The following is a 13,278-nucleotide window of genomic DNA, read 5'->3' as shown; positions in this document are numbered from 1 at the left end:
TAAATATTAATAGCACTCGACAAGCATAATATTAAATTATAATTTTATATTAAATATTAATGTGTATTATAAATTAGAATATATATTGGATTTTTGTGTAGTGTGAGTAATATAGTTACTGTATATATTAACTTGTTCGGTGGTTTGTGATTATCGTATATTATAATAACGATAATGATGTAATTTCGATAAAATTTGATAGATACTATTTAAATTATTTAATGTAATTTCCGATTTATTCACTTTACACATGAAAGGACCGTAAATCATAATAAATAACATATCTGAAAGATATTTAAACATAGAAAATTAAAATGAAAATAATACATAATCGTCATGGTATTTTTTTTTGTGGGGGCGAAACTAAAATAAAGTTTTAATTATAAATAATAATGATTGAACAATAAATAACTCATTAAGATAAAGCTGATTCTTTAATGTCTATAAAATTACAAAATATAAATATGTATAGTTTTTAATTAATAATAATATTTGCAAATGCTCAGCATTTTCGTGACTATTGCATAACACAATTCGTATATTATAAATTTAAATTAGTGCTGTAATAAAATAAAGTAATTACTTCTACTAGCCTAATGGTGTTCCGTATATTAGTTATATTTTATAATTTTTCATATTATAGTAGGAGACATTAAGAAGCAAATAATGGATATTTAATTATAACACCGTTTAATTTTCTTCAGGTTCTAATCTACTAAATGATAGTGTTCATAAATCATATTCAGCCAATATTGGTGTCTTAGCATTAGTTTTAATATTTTAATAGTTATTTTATTTGATAATTATTATAAATGACATGTATTATTTAATAAATAAATAACAATATTTTGAGATGTTATAATGTAGCAATTTAGTTACTTCACAATTTTATTAAACTTATTATTATACTTCTAAAGTATTCACTTTCACTTTTCAGTCATATTTAAAACAAACAATACTTCAAAGGTATTTTTTTTATAGAATTATAATTGATTTTTTCAACTGGCTTTAAAAATAATTGTTGTAGGTACACAAAAGAAATTAATTTTTGTAGTTTAGCTACATTCAATGTATAAGTCAAATTTAATTTAAGATTGATTCAAATAAATATCAAACTATTAAAATTAATTAGCATCAATCTTAAAAGACGTTGTTATTAAAACAAAATTTATTAAGCGTAAATTTTGAGAAAAAAATAGAAATGTATAAGAAAATAAAATTGTGTAAATATATAAGCACTCGTTATTATTAAAATAATTGTTGAAACTGTGCATCGCTCAGAAATTTTTGTTTTAATGGTGCAACAGCTATACTACGAAATGTAGAGTAATAATAATAGAGGTAGATCTTATTTTAGCATTATGTATTCATTCATAATTTTTAAAAGTTTGATGTCAAACTTACTTAAAAGCTATGCTATTTCACAAATATCAGAAAAATTTTATCGCAATTGAAATATTTTTATTCATAAATAAATCACCTGTCTCTTAAAAAATGTTATACAATTAGTTACGTAGATTAATTGTTAATTTTAAAATGATTATTTTCTGTTATTTTTTTATTTTTAATATAGGTTATCCATGTAATAATTTTGTCACCAGTTGACAAGTCTTTAATAATACAAACGTGTTGATCTCGATTTATCATAATTATTATAAATTTGTTCCAATGGTGTAAAACTAGTGACGTGCTGTGTTTTCGGTGTTGTACATAGTGTATACGTAGCTGTTAAATATTATATTTCTATTTTAACATGAAATAATTACGTTTAATAAAATTGAATAATTAAACCTTTATCTATTGATGAAATGTAAGTTCTTGTAACACCCTGAGGAAAATATTGTTCTGTTGCTTTACCCGAAATTAGGGTACGTAATTCTACTTTACCTACACATAATAGGTATTACATACACAAAATATGTTGTGCTACGGTACAATGATTCATTTATAAACAATAGTTAATATTAAAATATTAATATACGAAAATAAACATTTTTTTAATATAAAATATGGTATGTCATTGTTTAAAACAATATAGCTCAACGACTACGTAAACTATATACAATTATTATAAAATCGTTTTGTATAATAAACTAAAATAATAATAATAAACATTATTATTATTTCTCCGCCGAGAAATTGCTGATGAGTAAATAATACAAATATTTATGTAAGATTATCATTGGATAATGAAACAAATATATTATTATGATATGGCTTAACCTAAAATCGAATCTTATTTCTTGGTGTATTTTTAAAAATAAGTAATATTCCAAAATGGAAAAATGTTGTTAAATATAGGTACAAGTATTAAAATGATATTCTTATTTTAATATTAATGATCAGTAATTTAAATGTAATATTAATATAAATAATATTATAGTTTTCGGTTTAATTAAATTAAAGAAAGTTTCGATAAGATCTTTGTGTTATAATGTATCTGTATATTAAAAATATTTCTTTACAATTTTACGAAACTAACAAAAATTATGTGAGTCACCCAACTCAAGACAATGTAATTTATCTGTTATATGGTTGTGCAAGGATCATTAAGATTAACCGACAAGCACAAATTTGAATTAATAGTTTTTAGTCCCTTAAGGTTATACAAAATGACTTACGACTAAACAACGTTTTCTCTTAGTTTCGTTTCATATTTATAATGATAATATATAAAAGCACTAATTTTTTGGCTACTATATTAATACAATTAATTTTACAATCAATCAAGTTTAAAATAAAAAATCATTTTTTTGTTGTACTTATAGGTATTTTATCTAAACCTAAATATTTTCTGAACAAAAATGAAAACTCAACAGAATTCAAATGTACAAACAAACACTAATGTACACTCTATATTGTATATCTACGTGATTGTACAGTTATATTTCTAATTTTAAAACTGTGTTATAGTTATATGTTCCGGATTTAAATAAATTACTATTGAATTCACAACAAGTGTTTGTAACTTGTGTAACAGGTGTCCATAATATATGGGAGAAAGAAATGACATATTATTATTGTTGGTGACACGATCTCGGAGATGACGAATCTTGGATTTAACGACACATTGCGTGACAGAAACACTTCCGCGTGGCAACAACTGATAAGAAAATCCGCCTTGACACTACCGTTGCCATAGGATTTGTGCTCAGGTAAGTTTTAAGATTGATTCGAAAAATAATTATCATGTATATATATATTAGATACATATTGTATTGTATATCCTAACTTTTTATGAGTTAAAGAACCAATTAAATGATAAGTAGATTATCTTAATTGTGAATATTGTGATGCTTCTTATCTAGTTACCAGATGTCTTGGTAGAGTCTTGGTAAAGGGCTGAACGATTTTTTTCGTTATTACACACCTTTGTAGGTTAAGATTTTAAAAGTTAAATGAACATCAAATATTATTTCAAAAAGTGTATTGGAAAATTAATTAAAAACGGAATTCAAACATCTCAGACATATTTTATACTGCATATAAAATGTAATTTAAGTAGAATAAAATTATTCATTAATTCTGTGGTTGCAAAAATAAAACGCTATATTAATTACAATCAAATTAAATTACAGATAGATAGGTACCTATATTGTAGGAAGAAAAATATTATAATTTTCATTTCAAGTATATTTTGTTGATAAATTATAGTAATCCATATAATTATTTTAGTTCAAACAATTCCAGTAACCCAATAATAATAATGTCTAGTACAAAATAACTATTCTAAAAACGCACTCCAAAACATTTTTAGTATTTTTACAGTCAGATACGATAAATTGTTGACAGCTTATGTTTCAAATTTATTACTTGAATGCAGTTTATTTTAAAGTTTTAACGGATAGCCTTCTGATATAGGTACATTTTTCCTGTAATGCTTTTCTCAAGATCCTCATTAACTAGGTAATTAAATTATAACAAAGACTATTCTGTTTATTAAGTGTACATTAGTACAAAATAATATAAGATACAGAAGTAAAACTTTTTATAGCTGTTTATTCAAAATCATTTATTTTTAACTCAACTATAAACAAGCGACCGTAGTTCTATAAGATAATAATAATGTAATTAATTTAAAAAAATATACGAAACGGCAGTTCCAAAATCAAGTTCAAGTTCTCGGAAAGAATATTATTTGCACATATTCAGCAGGAATCATTGGATTTTTTCAATACAACTATACTCGTTTGTTTATTTATTTATGATTTTGTTTTTATCACATGATATGTTTGCTGTGCACTATAGTGTTGTACCTACATGTTTACCCACTATATTATATTTTCCATACATTTTTACTTTTTGACTGTATACAATCATAATGCAATATTAATATCAAAATAGTATTCTTTGATTTCGTTTAAAATCGCTTTAAAAATCTTCTTTTTCATTTATTTATTTTTGTTATGCCAAAAAACGTAATGTACATTTATTTCGTGCGTTGCTGTAAACACGCACGCTATTTTTTATTTCATATTTCGTGTTTGCGTTTTCTCGTGTATATTCAATATTTTATATTGTGTGCACTAGGTATATAATGCTGAAAACGTTTATACACAATTCACACTTCCCAGCCCCCAGAATAGCTGACATTTAGATGTCTAGGTATATCTTCAAGTGCATCGTGAGTGTTCCATTTAGGGGGAATACAAACACGTCCATTGTTACATATTATTATTATTATATTTTTTTTACGAATAAACATTGATAAATATGCACGAGAACATTGCATTACTGATCGTCCAATTAATAAATAAATACGTAATTATAATAAACCAAAATTATTTACAATTTAATTTGTTCGTGAGCCCCTCATTTTTAAAAAAAATATTATTATTATAACTTTATACAAGATTTTAGCTAAAATTGCATTGCATGTACCAAAATATGTACACTGTATATTAACCTCATATTTTTTATCTCATCACATAATTCGGTGTATATCCTTTCAAATTTTCTAAATGATATATGATGTACCATAAATAAATGCAATCAATCGTCTATAACTAAAATTGTTTGAACGTTTTCGTTAGTTTACTATTTAAGTACTCGTATATGGTATTTAACGACGGCTGTAAGAGACAAAACCATTTTGTGTGTGTATCTTTATATATCTATGCACATAAGTTCATAGTTTTACAAGTACCAGTTAAGGTACAGTAAAAAATAAAAATACATAGATCGAATGTTCTTTAGTCTAGTCGAAAAGGAATAAATGTTTCATAAATATAATTTAAATTGATTTTCATTAGAAAAAACTTATGATTTGGTGGTTGTTCAAAAGCTTCTAATTTCAGTCATTTGTATGTAATCCAGCATATTATCATACTGATTTATTATTTTATTTTTTGTAGCACATCAGAAATATTTACTATTTTATCTAGTTGAACTTTGAGGGCTTGATGCTTCTTCATTTTTATGTGGTTTGTATGATATAGTTTAAGCATTGATTATATTATTATCAATTGTATAAGTTTCATAAACGAGGAAATTTTATACAGAGATCATAACAAATTAAATGATTTTTTTCGATACAAATTATAATTTCGTGCTCTTAAATAAATGCGTTATTTTACATTTAACAGTTTTAAGATGTGAATGATTACCTATACCATAATTTTTTTTGTTTCGCTCAGCAACTTTTAGTTCTCTGCCTTCATGTTTATAATACATTTAACATTTTTCACACAAAATATATGTGATAATCATTGTTAGACTACGCCACTGAGTTTATTTTCAAGTGAGGTACATTGTAGAATTTAGATGTAGTATGAACAATTTATAATGGCGTAATTAATGTGTCTTATAGGGTGTCTAATAAAACCATATGTATTATGGGTCGTTTTACAGTTGTTGATTCTATCCTGACCTGATATTTACTAAGAGTAAAGTTCCAGAAAACGCCAACGGTTTACCTATTTAAATCAAAATTATAGTATTTCTTACATCGTTTTCAGTTTACAAACTATTTCAGTTTGTGTATGTATTACCTAAATATGTCCTTTACTTTTGCTCCCAGCAACACTCAACGTGAGGGTGTATTGATTTTAGAATTAGGTTTACTTTCTATAAGTAAGAACAACATTTTTTTAGGACAATAAGGAGAGTAACTAAAGTTTCGTTTATCATCTTAATTCGGATAGAAAATCTAATTTGAATGGTACTTTTAAGAGGTAATGTTTTTATGCTCATGGTAGTGTTTTTAAGCACATGACCTACATTACTGTAAAAAAAAAATACTAAAAGAATCACCGTCGGCGTGCAGATCCTATCCTAGTTAAGCCAGTCGGAGTCATTTTTTTAATGAGTTGATTTGAAATGTATACATGTACGTTATACAATAGCAAAATTAAACTTCTATTCGCCACTAAGATGACCAAAATGAGACAAGCGACAAACATTAAACCTGACTCTACCGTAGCCTGTGTGGACATTATATCATTATTTATGAAACAAATTACTTGTGGTCATCTTCTAAAAGGCTTAGGTATATTTAGTATATTTTTTCCTTTGAAGTGTGTGGTATCAGGTAAACGGGTAGCAAATATAATCTTAAAAGTGTTTTTGGTAATCGTATTTATTTTAAAATTAAATTAAAGACCACACACATTATGTCTTACACAATGTTTTTGGTTTTCTATCACATTTAAAAATGTATCAGGTTAATTTTTTTCCCAAATTAAATTGAATCAATATACGGTTTTATATTATATCTAGTTTGGTTTAGTTTGCGAGCATTATCTAATTTATAATTTTCAGAACTATTTTAAGATTGTCATTTTAACTCTAAGTTTGTCGTCTTATTGTGATTATTAATTAATATAATAGCTATACAATATAAGTGTACCACAAGTTCAATATTTTATCATTCATATTATATTGATACTAAAATCGTTGTAGAATTATTGCACACTATTAATCTACGTTGATGTAGGTTATGTCAATTTAGTTACGTAATTATGGGATTCTCGATAAAATAAAATTGACATATTATTATGGTTCTAGGTATGTAGGTCTACTTTGGATAAAGTGTGATTGTATATTTCCATCAAACGTATTCATATGAAAACGTCTCTGGCACACACTTTTTAGGTTTGATAGGTGCGTTTTTCTGGTCACGATGAATGAGGTTTCGTGTTTTTGTTGTCTACGTTTCATAATAAACAGTACAACTGAGAACATATGTTTGAAAAATAATTATAAAATCACTTGCATACAGAAAATAGTTATCAGGTACCCCATGTGTGTCAATCGCTTCTACATAATTATTGTTTTTTTTAATACACGACTAGCCCCCCCCCCCTATTATAGTATTATTTATAACATGGTTAGAAGTTTTCAATTACAGCTGCATATTAAATATGAAACTATCATTTAAATTTACTGGCTATAGTAGATATATTATATTGGGAATGCCAATGAAAAAAATGTGCATAATAATACTATGTAAAATAGTTTAGTTTAGGTATGAAAGGTTTTAGCATCAAAAAATTCATTCTAAGTTACGTGTAAAATGTTTTGACGAATAAGTTAATTTATGAAAGGTGTTTTTTTTATGTATCAAAATAATATAGTTTTTAATATTTTCACCGGAAAACAAAAAAGAAAACGAATACTTTGTTTTTGTTCAAATGTTTAATCCAAGAAGATTGACAACGACCGACTATATAGTAAGAGGATTTATCTGTTTTTTTTATTTTGCTTGTACATTACAAAAACAATTTAATTTTATTAAATTATGAGATTTTTAAAATAATCTTTTATTTATATATTTTGTTCATCGAGACCATTTAAAAATGTTCAAACTGATTCATTTCAAATTCAATTGTTCTCATTGGGAACAACCACTTTATTTTATTAAAGACCAAGAATTTAATATTGGTCACATGTTTCAACTAAATTTAGCTATATAAGGTCAAATAGTTTTTAATATAGTTACTTACATAGATTAGAACCATAGTTAAGATGCGTAACGATACGAATAAATTATTAGGTGATGTAAACGTATTAATTTTGTCTACGAAAAAACTTCTGTTGTAAAATAATGTGAAAAATGTGTGCAGATTGCATTTCACTTAATTCGAAATTGTTAGTAAAATATATGTAAATAGGTGATTTTGCATAAAAATATTTCTTTTAATAATTATTTTAAATATTTTGTGTTATACACTACTATGATTACATTATTATTTGTATTTTCTTTTTTGTATTTTTGAGCGCTGTGGGATGACCTAAACATTATGCATGTAATTATCATGCAAATACAAACTAATTACATGTCGAATAGAAAAAAGAAAAGCAATTCGGAATTATGTATTTTTGTTATTATGTGAGGGTTTTGGAGACACTTTCCAACAACGAAAGTGCTTGAATCAAAAGTATGAAAATTACCAAAATCAACTTACAAAAATGTTAATTGTATAATGCATGGTGAATATTTATAGAAAAATAATTTTGACAGTATTAAGTTGTTTAGGGGAGTGAAGATTCTACAAAGTTTTCTTTTTGATCTTATTTCATATTTGAGTTCAGTTCTCTAGTTTTTATTTCAGATCAGTAATTTAAATTGTTTAAGATTAATTTATAATTGAGATTGTTTTTATTACTATGAAAACAGATAGTGGGACACAATAAACATACGAATTCGATATTCTATGCTCTATGCAGCCAAGAAAAATTGATAACTTGACTTGTTAGAATTTGTCCGCAGCCATAGTTTATATTAATGTAATAAAAGCAAATGTCGAATTCGATGTTACTCGCATCAGTTAGTAATCCAAATCTTCTAGACCGGTATTATTTGTTTTCTATTACATTTACAAATCACGCTAAGCGATGCTATGACGATATCAGATGATAAATACCTATGAAAATTTCTAAAAAAAAAGTAATGTTATTTTGTTGGGTAGTTTTTTATACAGCTGGTGCAAGGATTTCTATTTCCCGTAAGTCCCGCACTATTACGATACACGAGGACGGTGTTACGGACAGTTATACCCAGAACAACTCACACGCACCACTATTCGCCGACCCGACTGTATTTATGTGTACCTTTTATGGAGTGAATTGTGTATAGAAGTGTGAGTAGCTCAATAATGGTCGGGTTTGCCAGGAAAATACCGATGCGCTGCGCTACGGATTTGTAAGTATTGTGTGTTGGTGCAGTGAGCTTAAATGTGTATATTGTGATTTAAAACACAGCTGACATTTTGGTAACAATAAAATAAAAAATGGGTAATACAATAAATAATTATAAGTGATAGCTGATAACCATAAAAAAAAAAAAATATAAAATACGAGTATTGCAATTAATGGTCGATATATACATTATTATAATATAATTTACAGTGACTATGTATTTTGAGCCATGTGGCCCGGTCCAATAGTTAAATAATGCATTGGCACAAAGACCCTTTTGGTTCAACAAATATATATATATGTATATATAAAAAAAACTTCTGGCTCAACAGATAAAAATAATAATTATGTAAGTACCCGTCTGGATAAATAAAATTAATATAAGGCTCGTCAATGCAATAATAATAATAACGCAGCTGTCTGATCTGAAATATTTGAGATACGACAAGGTCGCAAATGAAAATCGTGGTCGAAAATAATTAAAAAAAATAAATAGTACCAAATAGCCCTTTTGGTTAAACAGCGTATTATTATACTAATAAATTAATACATTAATAATAAATATAAAAACTTATAAATGGTCTGCGCGCATAGTTACTGCTACTTAAATCTAAATAGAAATTCATTTCACAGTTTCAAGCGTACCTATAATAAATAATATAATATCATAACATTAATGCGCAACGAATTTATTATACTATTGTGTATTACATACGAGCCGTAAACACATGAAATTAATAATGCTAAATCACAACGATTTGCTTTCACTAAAAAATGTATTATATGGAAATAAAAAAAACTTTGTTATTAGTATCCATGGTATTATGTAGTAAATTTTTCAAAATTAAAGAAATAATGGGTCTAGAACATTGTTCGACAGTTACTGTGGCCTTTCTTGCGACCGCTGGTGGCAAATATGGATACTTTATGCCTATATTAACATAATGTTATATGGCGCACGATTATAATAATATTATTGTGAATTATTGGATTCCTGATCGGGTGTTGTCCTTTAATACAATCCGATTTTTGAATCATACTTAGAGGTCATAATAGTTTTATAAGTTTGATATTTCTTTTGCTACTATTATAGAGTTGTGGAGATATAAACTTTTATTTTTTTTTTTATTTATTGACCTACCTATTCAAGTGTAAATAATTTAAAGGATAATTTTTCTGAAAATGTTGATGTATCGCAATCGAGTAGTTTTTGAGTTTCTCAACTCAGTGTACTAGGGATAATAGGTACATGATATTGGAGTTGAAAGATGTGAGGGCTTGGTGATTTGAACATTTAAAATTCATATATGTATAGACTTTTTAATTTGTAAAAATGGTCTAAATAAGTATACAATATCACATCGATTTTATTTTTTGGTAAAACAATTTTTAAGGACTTTTATTCACAGTATAATTAATATTTTAATTGGTGCATTGCAAATCATTCAAACTTTTGATTTTGAAGTAGTCAGAGTACTGCGCCCAAGTAGTGAAGAAAATCTTGAGAATTAAAAAATATGGTAATTAAGTATATTTAAAAACTCCAAAATGCAATATTAAATTAAAAAATGGTAGAGAGTATGCTAGGTGAATCACTTTGTATGTATATATATATATATTATATTAATGTTGTTGCCACCAGCGTGTTAAATACTGTATTTATGCTTTATGGAACGCGTGTTTATACATAATTTCTACTAAACTTTGAACAATTACTTAAACCAAAAACCGAACAAAACAGCATGGTTTTTTCTTGACTAAAAACTAGCTAATCTCAGTGTTCCAGTTAAAAGATTAAATATTTATTTTGTACGTAGGTATTAGCAACGTTAAATAATGTACACTCGGTATCATTGAATTTGATATATTTTCAACTTAAAATCAACAGTTTTTTTTATGTCATAGTGAGTTTCGTATCGCGTATTCGATTAGGTAGGTATTATGTATTTGTACGAAAGAAAGAATACAAAAATAATAAATTGTGCATGTGTACAATGAGCATTGAACATAATTAATATCATTACGTTTCCGCGATTGGTACTTGGTAACTAATTATAGTCATTCAGATGTATATACATTTGTATTATGAATAATCTATTCGTTAATGATCCATATTTTAAGGTAAATTATGATTTTTGAATCGATGATTCATCTACACATTTGTTTTACTTTACTTCCGTAATATTTTACACTATGCATTTATTAGTGTTGCATTGATGTCTAGTTTTCACAATTAAATATTTAATTATGATCTCGACCTTACTATTGTATGCAAAATGTATAATAATGGGAGAAAAACAATGCCAATCAATGGATGATTAAAATACTTATTTATTACAGACACGTCTTCTTAGTGAAATATCGGTTGTTATTCTAGCATATATTGAAATACTAAAAATAAAATAGTAGAACCGTAAATATTTGTTTACTGTTACATCGTAAACATAGGTGTTACTTAAATTAAATTTACTTGGAGGGGAGGGGAGGGGATTAAGAAGTACTTTTTCTATTGTTTGATCTTACTACAAGTATAGCTATTTAGTTTAGCACTATATTTAACTAACCTCATTTAACAATATTAAGTACTGAAGTCTTTTTTCGTAGTTGCCATCATAAGTGCCTAGGTAACCTGTGGTTTAAAATAAATACTTGTGGAACAATAGTTTGAATAATATAATTGTTGAGCTATAGTTGTACCTAATATTAACCTTTTAAAAAATAGTATTTAAAGTAGATAAAAAAAAAATTCTTGTAATGTATTAAACATTTTAATAACTTCTCAATAGATAAAAATAGGTTATTAATACACGTCCGAAGTACTTATTCTATTTATGTAGTAGCCAGTAGTACCAATAACCAATTTAATATTTTTATATATTTTATTCTCTGGATTTATCTATAATTATAACCACAGTCACAGATATGTACAATCAACTAGATAGGTAACTAGCAAAACAGTCGAAAGTCAACCCTGTTTGCGTGGAAGTCAATTTTTACATTAATTGTTGTTATCATTTCTTATCACTTAATATAATATACATTTATTGTTGGTAATTCATTATAAAATTATAAAATATAAAATAAAATTGTTCAGTACGTGTAACAAATAGATGTAATTAAATAATATTTAATATTATATACCTTGCTTGGTGAGGTGCGGTCGTACACTCAATCTGCGGAAACGCTTTGAGTGTACTTACTGGCCGTTATTCCAAACTTCCGGATGGGTGACAACCAGGGATTCCTAGCAACAAAATCTTTGCCACACATACATACGTGTTCTAACCAACCGTTACCCCTACATATAGCTAATGGCCATAGTTTCCGGGCTTTAGTTCAATAATAAAAAATTTATTATGCAAATTTATTTTTAAAAAAAATAGTATAAAATATATTAGGTAAGTGTATGAACCATGGAAAAGAGATTAAATAAATATAACCAGGTAAATAAAACTAGAACAAAATAATACTCACACACAGTGATGTTTAGTATTTACCTACAATAAATATTATTATAAATTTTATTTGGTAAGAGAACACATTGGGAAAAGTATTGTGAAAACTGGGTCGACCACCCAAAGTAGATTCAATCTGTGTTTCGATTTGTACAGCGATGAGCTGAACAGGTAGTTGTCATTTTTAATTAAGTACTTAAAATCCGTTAAATCAATTTTTGATATTAATTATTGATTGAAAACATTAAAGTATTTGGATTTAGCCACAAAGATATAAGTAGTTTATATACATCACACAATAAAAATATGGTTATAAATTCGAATTGATAAAGTGATAACAAATAAAACATTGACTTTCACGTATATGGCTTTCGGTTTCTTAACCATACATCACGTCAAACATAATCAGCTAGCTATCTAGTTAATTGTATATATCTATGACCATAGTCCATAATCTAAACTTAGATATTTCGGTGGTACAATCCACGATAGCTACACTTATATAATACGACATTCTAATAATTGATGAAGTTTCATAAAGCGAATTGACTGGTTAATGGCGTGTGAAACTGCAGTTGATGTATTTGATCACATGTTGCATTTAATGATCCGAAAAATGGTGTTCCCTTTTTGAAACTAAAGTTTTTTTTTAAAAAACTATTCGCCTTATCATTTCGTCTTTTTT

General features: G+C 26.4%; 1 protein-coding gene across 2 annotated transcripts in view; it reads left to right on the top strand.

Moving 5' to 3' along the window:
- The window catches only part of LOC111042203 (octopamine receptor-like), a 162,381-nt gene that overhangs the window by 14,817 nt on the left and 134,286 nt on the right, over positions 1-13,278 (top strand). For both annotated transcript variants that reach the window (XM_022326744.1, XM_022326743.1), the window contains exon 2: positions 2,981-3,155. The gene's annotated coding sequence lies outside the window, so the exon portion shown is untranslated. The remainder of the gene's footprint in view (positions 1-2,980; positions 3,156-13,278) is intronic.

The sequence above is a fragment of the Myzus persicae genome, unplaced genomic scaffold (genome assembly GCF_001856785.1).
Source record: "Myzus persicae strain clone G006 unplaced genomic scaffold, MPER_G0061.0, whole genome shotgun sequence".
Taxonomy (NCBI): domain Eukaryota; kingdom Metazoa; phylum Arthropoda; class Insecta; order Hemiptera; family Aphididae; genus Myzus; species Myzus persicae.
The sequence above is the reverse complement of the archived record's forward strand: the minus strand, read 5'-3'. Positions and strand labels throughout refer to the sequence as shown.